We start from the raw sequence: 8,786 nt of genomic DNA on the forward strand, positions 1-8,786 counted from the left end.
CACTAATGATTCCACCCCGTATACCAGCAAAAATTGTGGTCGCACTACACTCCAGAGGCGTCAGATCTCGTTCAGTGGGGTTGCAGCCCCACAATGTCCTTAGAGTACGACTGAATCGTCCGGGTGGTGACAGCAGCATCTAACGTCGTCGATAACGTCATCCTTTTGCTCTTTGCACTATCAACTGTCGTTTTCGACCACGAAATGTCTGTGATTCAACTCCCTCCTACAATGGCAAGGGGTGGTTTCATTGACATCCTTTATGTTACCTCCTGGCGGCTTTTCGTGTAGATTCTGGGCGGCAGTGTATCGGGAATGTTTTCCTCGGCAAACTAGGGAAAACAGTGTGATTTCAACAGTGGGCGCCGTGGTTCTGACCCCATCACAGAGGCGTCAAAAGTAGGGGTGTGTGACGACCTCCCCGTCGTGTGACAATTTCACGGTGCCGTTGGACATAATTTGAATAGTGGCATATACAGGGTGTTTCCAAAATGACCGGTATCTTTGAAACGGCAATAAAAACTAAACGAGCAGCGATAGAAATACACCGTTTGTTGCAATATGCTTGGGACAACAGTACATTTTCAGGCAGACAAACTTTCGAAATTACAGTAGTTACAATTTTCAACAACAGATGGCGCTGCGGTCTGGGAAACTCTATAGTACGATATTTTCCACATATCCACCATGCTTAGCAATAATATGGCGTAGTCTCTGACTCAAATTACCCTAAACCTTTGACAACGTGTCTGGCGGAATGGCTTCACATGCAGATGAGATGTACTGCTTCAGCTGTTCAATTGTTTCTGGATTCTGGCGGTACACCTGGTCTTTCAAGTGTCCCCACAGAAAGAAGTCACAGGGGTTCATGTCTGGCGAATAGGGAGGCCAATCCACGCCGCCTCCTGTATGTTTCGGATAGCCCAAAGCAATCACACGATCATCGAAATATTCATTCAGGAATTTAAAGACGTCGGCCGTGCGATGTGGCCGGGCACCATCTTGCATAAACCACGAGGTGTTCACAGTGTCGTCTAAGGCAGTTTGTACCGCCACAAATTCACGAAGAATGTCCAGATAGCGTGATGCAGTAATCGTTTCGGATCTGAAAAATGGGCCAATGATTCCTTTGGAAGAAATGGCGGCCCAGACCAGTACTTTTTGAGGGTGCAGGGACGATGGGACTGCAACATGGGGCTTTTCGGTTCCCCATATGCGCCAGTTTTGTTTATTGACGAAGCCGTCCAGGTAAAAATAAGCTTCGTCAGTAAACCAAATGCTGCCCACATGCATATCGCCGTCATCAGTCCTGTGCACTATATCGTTAGCGAATGTCTCTCGTGCAGCAATGGTAGCGGCGCTGAGGGGTTGCCGCGTTTGAATTTTAGATGGATAGAGGTGTAAACTCTGGCGCATGAGACGATACGTGGACGTTGGCGTCATTTGGACCGCAGCTGCAACACGGCGAACGGAAACCCGAGGCCGCTGTTGGATCACCTGCTGCACTAGCTGCGCGTTGCCCTCTGTGGTTGCCGTACGCGGTCGTCCTACCTTTCCAGCACGTTCATCCGTCACGTTCCCAGTCCGTTGAAATTTTTCAAATAGATCCTTTATTGTATCGCTTTTCGGTCCTTTGGTTACATTAAACCTCCGTTGAAAACTTCGTCTTGTTGCAACAACAGTGTGTTCTAGGCGGTGGAATTCCAACACCAGAAAAATCCTCTGTTCTAAGGAATAAACCATGTCGTCTACAGCACACTTGCACGTTGTGAACAGCACACGCTTACAGCAGAAAGACGACGTACAGAATGGCGCACCCACAGACTGCGTTGTCTTCTATATCTTTCACATCACTTGCAGCGCCATCTGTTGTTGAAAATTGTAACTACTGTAATTTCGAAAGTTTGTCCGCCTGAAAATGTACTGTTGTCCCAAGCATATTGCAACAAACGGTGTATTTCTACCGCTGCTCGTTTAGTTTTTATTGCCGTTTCAAATATACCGGTCATTTTTGAAACACCCTGTAGGTGATTGGGCAAACAATGAAAACTGATTAATAATTGCTGCTTGAATAAAAAAATTGATTGGGAAGAATAACTGAAAGAATTGGAAGGTAATTTATACATCTGTACACTTATCCTGAGTGAACTTTAGCTGGTTGACAGATCTTCAATGTCAATACATTTATGTTCAATATCCAGATTTTTTAGTTACGTACTGCATCACATTATTTCCATTGTCCACAGTGCTGATTATGACAATGCCGATACAGGATCACTCCTCCGGTGCTCGCGCAAAATTCCTTTTGTCTGCTTACATCAGGGCTGGGCAAGTACTGTTTCGCGAGCGCGGGCGCTCGCAGAAGCCCGAAAGACGTGCCCGCGGCTCTGCCCCACTCTGTCAGCCGTCAGCCAGCAGTACCCCCACCAGCTACTCGCCTAGCCGCGCACGTCACTGCACTGCACGGAGCCACTCGATCCGTTTACTTTCTGTCGTTCCTATCGTCTGTGTAGACATTGCGTTCGGTGTTTGGGATAAAACAGAACTAGTGCGTGGAAAATGTCTGAGGAGTCCTTTGAACCCATACTCGTTAATCCACAGTGGGAAGAAGAGCACTTTTTTGTTGGAACGCAAGGCGGACCTCAGTGTTCGATTTGCAATGCAACGTTGTCTTCGCGGAAGAAGTACAATGTGAAGCGGTATTATCAACTGCTTCACCAGGAGGATAGAGTCGGTCAGAATAATGAAGATAGAAATGCCAAACTTATCGAACTGCAGCAGAACAAGGAGAAAGACGTACTTATAGATAATTATGACATTGATTCAAATGATTACTGTTATTAAAAATATGTTATGTTCATTTTCCGGCACTTTTATTTTCTCCTGTACGTATTTACAGGACGAAAAGCACATCATCCACAACGATGCAGCGATGACAGTAAGCTATCACGTAGCTCTTAAAATAGCTAAAACAGCACGGCCCTTCGACAATGGAAAATTTGTGAAAGATTGTTTTGTTGCTGCCGCAACAATTTTGTGCCTAGCAAATCTTCCTATTTTTGAAACCGTTCCTCTTTCGCGGATAACGGTTTGCAGGCGTATTGAGGAAATGAGACACGATGTGAAAGCTCAGTTGAGGAGAAACAGGATCAAAGATTTGGTTTTCTTTTCATTGGCATTGGACGAAAGCACTGATGTATGTGATGTTTGTGCAGTCTTTTTGTGAGGAGCTGATGCTCACTTTAATGTTATTGAGGAGCTCCTCAATTTAGTGCCAATACATTACACAACAACGGCCGACGATATATTTTTGTGCGTATAACATATAATAGAGAAATACGAGCTATGTTGGGAAAAACTTTCATCATGTGCAACACATGGGGCTCCTGCAATGATTGATCGTAAGTTTGGTGTCGTTGCTTCGATACGAAAAAAGATGAAAGCCGTCGGTGTCCAGCAGGAACTAGCAGACATACATAGCGTTCTTCACCGTGTTAATTTGCTAGCAAAACGTGCCAAACTAGTTGGCGTCATGGATGTGGTTATAAAAACAGATAGCATTCTCAGATAGCACGCTTTAGGACACAGACAATTCAGATCGTTCCTGGCAGATTTCGAGTGTGAATACGGCGATGTTCCATATTTTTATGAAATACACTGGCTGAGTCGAGGTGTTGTTTTAGAACGATTTTTTAGTTTACGTAAAGATACAGCGTTATTCATGGATGCGAAAGGAAAACCGGTGAAATAATTGGACGAGCCAGTTTATTTTAGACCTTGCGTTTTTAACTGACGTAACCAAGCATCTGAATACCTTGAATGTAGCGAAGTGTTTGACACTGTTTTGGGATTCAAGAGAAAACTGCTTTTGTGGGCAAAGCAAGTGTCAGAAATGTCTGTGTACAGTTCCCGAGCGTTGCACTAGTTGTTAGTGAAAACAGTTTGGTACAGGAGAGTCACAAAGAACATTTCGATGTGTTTGTAACGGTTCTATAGTCTCTCGAAGGCATTTTTGATAGTGGACTTGAGAACTTAAATTGGCTGGAATGCGATGTCAACCTTCCTGCGACACCTCTGGCAGTTAACGTTGAAAAAGTGCCTTCTGAAATTCAGTTGGAACTCATTGACTTTCAATGCAATCATATGCTGAAGGAGAAGTTTCGCACTGCAGAAGCCTTGGAAAGCTTCTACAAATATTTCCCACGTGAACAGTTTCCATTGCTTTAAAATTGGTGCTCGTGTGTATAGCTTTTTTTTTTTTTTTTTTTTTTTTTTTTTGAGCAGCATACTTGTGCGAAAGTGTTTTCTCCATAATGAAACTGACAAAATCGAAGCTTAGGAGTAGTCTTACTGATGTTCATCTGTTCATCTGACTAGTGCAATGCGCCTAATGACCAATAATTTCACACCAAATATCGAGATGCTAGTTCAGAATCATTGAAAAAACATCCAGGATGATGTAAATTAATGCCTACATCGTATTAGTACGTAGTACCCCTCCTCTGAACTACACACGTATGTGTAATTATTACGTAACGTTTGCAATACAAATGTGTTAGTTTCTTAATCCTACATCTACATATATACTGCGCTAGCCACCAAACGCTGTGTGGCGGAGGGCACAATTCGCGCCAAAGTCATATCCCCCTTCCCGTTCCACTCGTGGGTCGCGCGAGGGAAAAACGACTGTCTGAACGCCTCAGTACGAGCTCTAATTTCCCTTGTCTTTGAATGATGATCATTACGCTATTTGAAAGTTGGTGGTAATAATATATGCTCTACATCCTCGGTGAAGACCGGATTTCGGAATTTAGTGAGCAGCCCCTTCTGTTTAGCGCGTCGTTTATCTGCAGGTGTGTCCCACTTCAAACTTTCTATGAGATTTGTAACGCTCTCGTGAAGACTAAATGTACCAGTCACGAATCTTGCCGCTCTTCTTTGGCCCTTCTCAATCTCTTGAATGAGACCCAACTGGTAAGGGTCCCATACAGACGAACAATACTCTAAGACTGGACGAACTAACGTATTGTAAACTATTTCCTTTGTTGAAAGACTGCATCGCTTCAGGATTCTACCAATAAACCGCAATCTAGAGTTCGCCTTACCCGTTACTTGTGTAATCTGACCATTCCATTTGAGATCATTTCGAATAGTCACACCCAGATACTTGATGGAAGTTACCGCTTCCAAAGACTGGTAATTTATTTTGTACTCGTACATTAATGGAGGTTTTCGCCTTGTTATACACAGTAGGTTACACTTACTAATATTGAGAGATAACTGCTAGTCATTACACCACGTATTTATTTTCTACATATCCTCATTGATTTGTTCACAACTTTCGTGTGATACTACTTTCCTGTAGACTACAGCATCATCGGCAAACAGTCTAAGACCGCTGTCAATACCATCAACCAGATCGTTTATGTAAATCGTAAAAAGCAGAGGACCTATTACGCTGCCCTGGGGCACGCTTGAAGTTTTGTTTCTGTTGAAGTTAACCCGTTCAGGACGACATACTGCTCCCTGTCTGTTAGAAAACTTTCTATCCAACCGCATACGTCATCGGATAGACCGTACGCGCGCAGTTTTTGTAGCAAGCGACAGTGCGGAACTGAGTCGAACGCCTTTCGAAAGTCGAGAAATATGGCATCAACCTGGGAACCGGTATGTAGAGCCTGTTGTATATCATGCACAAAGAGGGCCAGCTGTGTCTCGCATGACCGCTGTTTCCTAAAACCGTACTGGTTTCTGCAGATGAGCTTCTCAGAGTCTAGAAAGGTCATTATGTCTGAACACAAAATATGTTCCATGATTCTACAACAAATCGATGTCAGTGACATTGGCCGGTAATTCTGTGCATCCGATTTTCTACCCTTTTTATAGATTGCTATGACCTGGGCCAGTCTAGCGGTTCTAGTCGCTCAGTCCGGAACCGCGCGACTGCTACGATCGCAGGTCCGAATCCTGCCTCGGGCATGGATGTGTGTGATGCCCTTGGGTTAGTTAGGTTTAACTAGTTCTAAGTGCTAGGGGACTAATGACCTCAGAAGTTGAGTCCCATAGTGCTCAGAGCCTTTTGAACCATTTTTTTTTACCTGGGCCTTCTTCTACGATTTTTTTTTTTTTTTTTGCAACTTCCACTGACGTAGAAGCCGCAACGCCACTGTGGTCGCTAATACCTTCTTCTAGATTAACTTCCTCAAAAAGATCAGATCTGTTTGTCGCCAAGATATTTAATATGTTCCCATCTCGAGTTGGTTTTCTAACAAACTGCTCAAGGTTGTATGTTGAGATCGCTCCTAGAATGACTTCACACGAATCTTTGCTTCTGCCCCCTGTGATAAACGTGTAATGTTCCCAGTCAATGGATGCTAGATTAAAGTCTCCACCTATAACTAATGGAGAATTTGGATATTTACTTGCTATGTACTCAAGACTTTCCGTGAAACGTTCTGCTACGTTTGTTGCGTCTGTATCCTATTTGTGGCCATTAAAGTAGAACGTGTTACAATGGTTTGAAATTGTAGTTCATCAATATATGGCCAACCGTTACGTGGCACAGGATACACAAACTTCGGATGAGCACGTTTGACAGTTACGTTTCACGTCACACACACGCATTTCGTGCCACATATGACTGGCTTCCCGCGGCTCCCACAGCGGCACGGTTGCCCCCCTTAGCAGTGAGCGTACCCTAGCGGCCAGCGACATCCCACAGCTCTGCTACCCGCACTGTGTGCCCCCACAGCTCCTCAGCGTTGCCCTCGCGGCTCACGGTGCCCGCGGGCAACCAAGCGGGCTGCCCTCGTACCCAGCCCTCAGTTAGAACTTCCTGATGTAGAATTCTCGGCGCAGGCGAAACGATGAACAAATGGGTGTGACTGATGTAAATATATGAATAAACTTGGCCTTTCTAATAACTTTTATAACACTTTTTAATATACGGTTGGAATACACATTTTTAAACAATACTGGCACGACGGAGCTAGACATACGTCCACCCGCTACCACTTATAGAAACAAACAGGTGTAGATACTGGAATTAATCAATTGAAGGTCATATCTCTTCTCTTTTTTGTATCAAAACATTATCTTTCCCACAAGAAAGTCATTACATTGCCTTTGATTCATCATAAATTGTAGTCAGATTTGGTGCCAGTTCACATCATTACCCACCTTACGGCTCACATGAACTTCTGGGCTGTGACCTTTGTCCCCGTTGTGTCGACATCTTGCTGTGTGAAGCATCGCAGAACCCAAGAGCTACGTCGCAGAGCGCCATGATTTTGTGCTATTATAGAGGAAGGTAGTAGGCAGCACTGAGCCAAATTTCTAACTTACGCGTTGCAATGGGAGACAATTACGAGATTTCAAAGAAGTGATCCTTTAATTGTTTTGCACGGTGTAGTTGGACATAATAAGGAGTCAATAACCCAGTATATCGACATAATTATTTCATGTTCGTATGTAAACAGCTACGGAGACGAAAACCTCCTATATAATCAGAATCGCTTACTATAAAATTTAGTATTTCTTATTCTTGTTTGTGCTGCACGATACCGTAAGTCAGCTCTTTACTTCATTTGCGAAATAAATTTGTTATTACTTTTTTAAAAGCCATTGATAATATCTTTATAGAAAAGTCCAGTGACCAAAATTATATTACAAAACCAATAGTCAATGGCCTCTCAGACCATGACATGCAGTTCCTTCTGTTAAATGTTAATACTGAACAGGATATAAAATCTGTTAAATCTGAGCTCAAGAGGGTAATCAATAAGACAAAAATTGATTATTTTGGGACACTCCTCAGAGACATTCACTGTACTGATGTTTACAATTCTCATGGCATGAATGAAAAATATAACACTTTTGCTAATAAAGTGCTTACCTTATTTGAACACTGTTTTCCCCCAAAACTTACCAAGGTTATAGCAAGGTCTACAAAAAAGCCATGGATTAGTCGAGGAATAGGGGTATCTTGTAAAACAAAAATAAAACTGTATCTGTCAATCTGAAACAGTTCCGATTTTGATGCTGTAGCACATTACAAGAAATACTGAAAAATATTAAAGACTGTAGTACGGATCTCAAAACAAATGTATTACAAGGAAAAGATAGTCACATCAGATAACAAAATAAAGACAATATGGGATATAGTGAAGGAGGAGACCGGTAGAACCAGACATGAAGAGGAACAAAGAGCATTAAGAGTAAATGATACATTGGTGACGGATGTGTATAGTGTTGCAGAACTTTTTAATAAACATTTTATAACTGTTACCGAAAAGATGGGGTTGTCAGGTTCGGTAGATGCTGCTATGGAATACCTCAGACCAGAAATTTCAAGCAACTTCCATAATATGAATTTGACCCTCCCTACCCCAACAGAAACAATGTCCATCATAAAATCTTTAAAATCAAAAACATCTAGTGGGTATGATGAAATATCAACAAAGTTAATTAAAGAATGTGATTCTGAGCTAAGTAACATATGAAGCTATCTGTGTAACCAGTCATTTATCAGTGGAATATTTCCTGAATGGCTGAAATATGCTGAAGTTAAGCCACTGTTTAAGAAGGGAGATAAAGAAATAGCATCAAATTTCCGTCCAATTTCACTGTTACCAGCATTCTCAAAAATTTTCGAAATGTACAGTCGGCTTTATAACCATCTTATCTCAAATAACATACTGTCAAAGTCACAGTTTGGATTTCTAAAAGGTTTTGATATTGAGAAGGCTATCTACACTTACAGTGAAAATGTGCTTAATTCATTAGAC

Source organism: Schistocerca nitens, chromosome 2 (assembly GCF_023898315.1).
Source record: "Schistocerca nitens isolate TAMUIC-IGC-003100 chromosome 2, iqSchNite1.1, whole genome shotgun sequence".
Lineage (NCBI taxonomy): Eukaryota > Metazoa > Arthropoda > Insecta > Orthoptera > Acrididae > Schistocerca > Schistocerca nitens.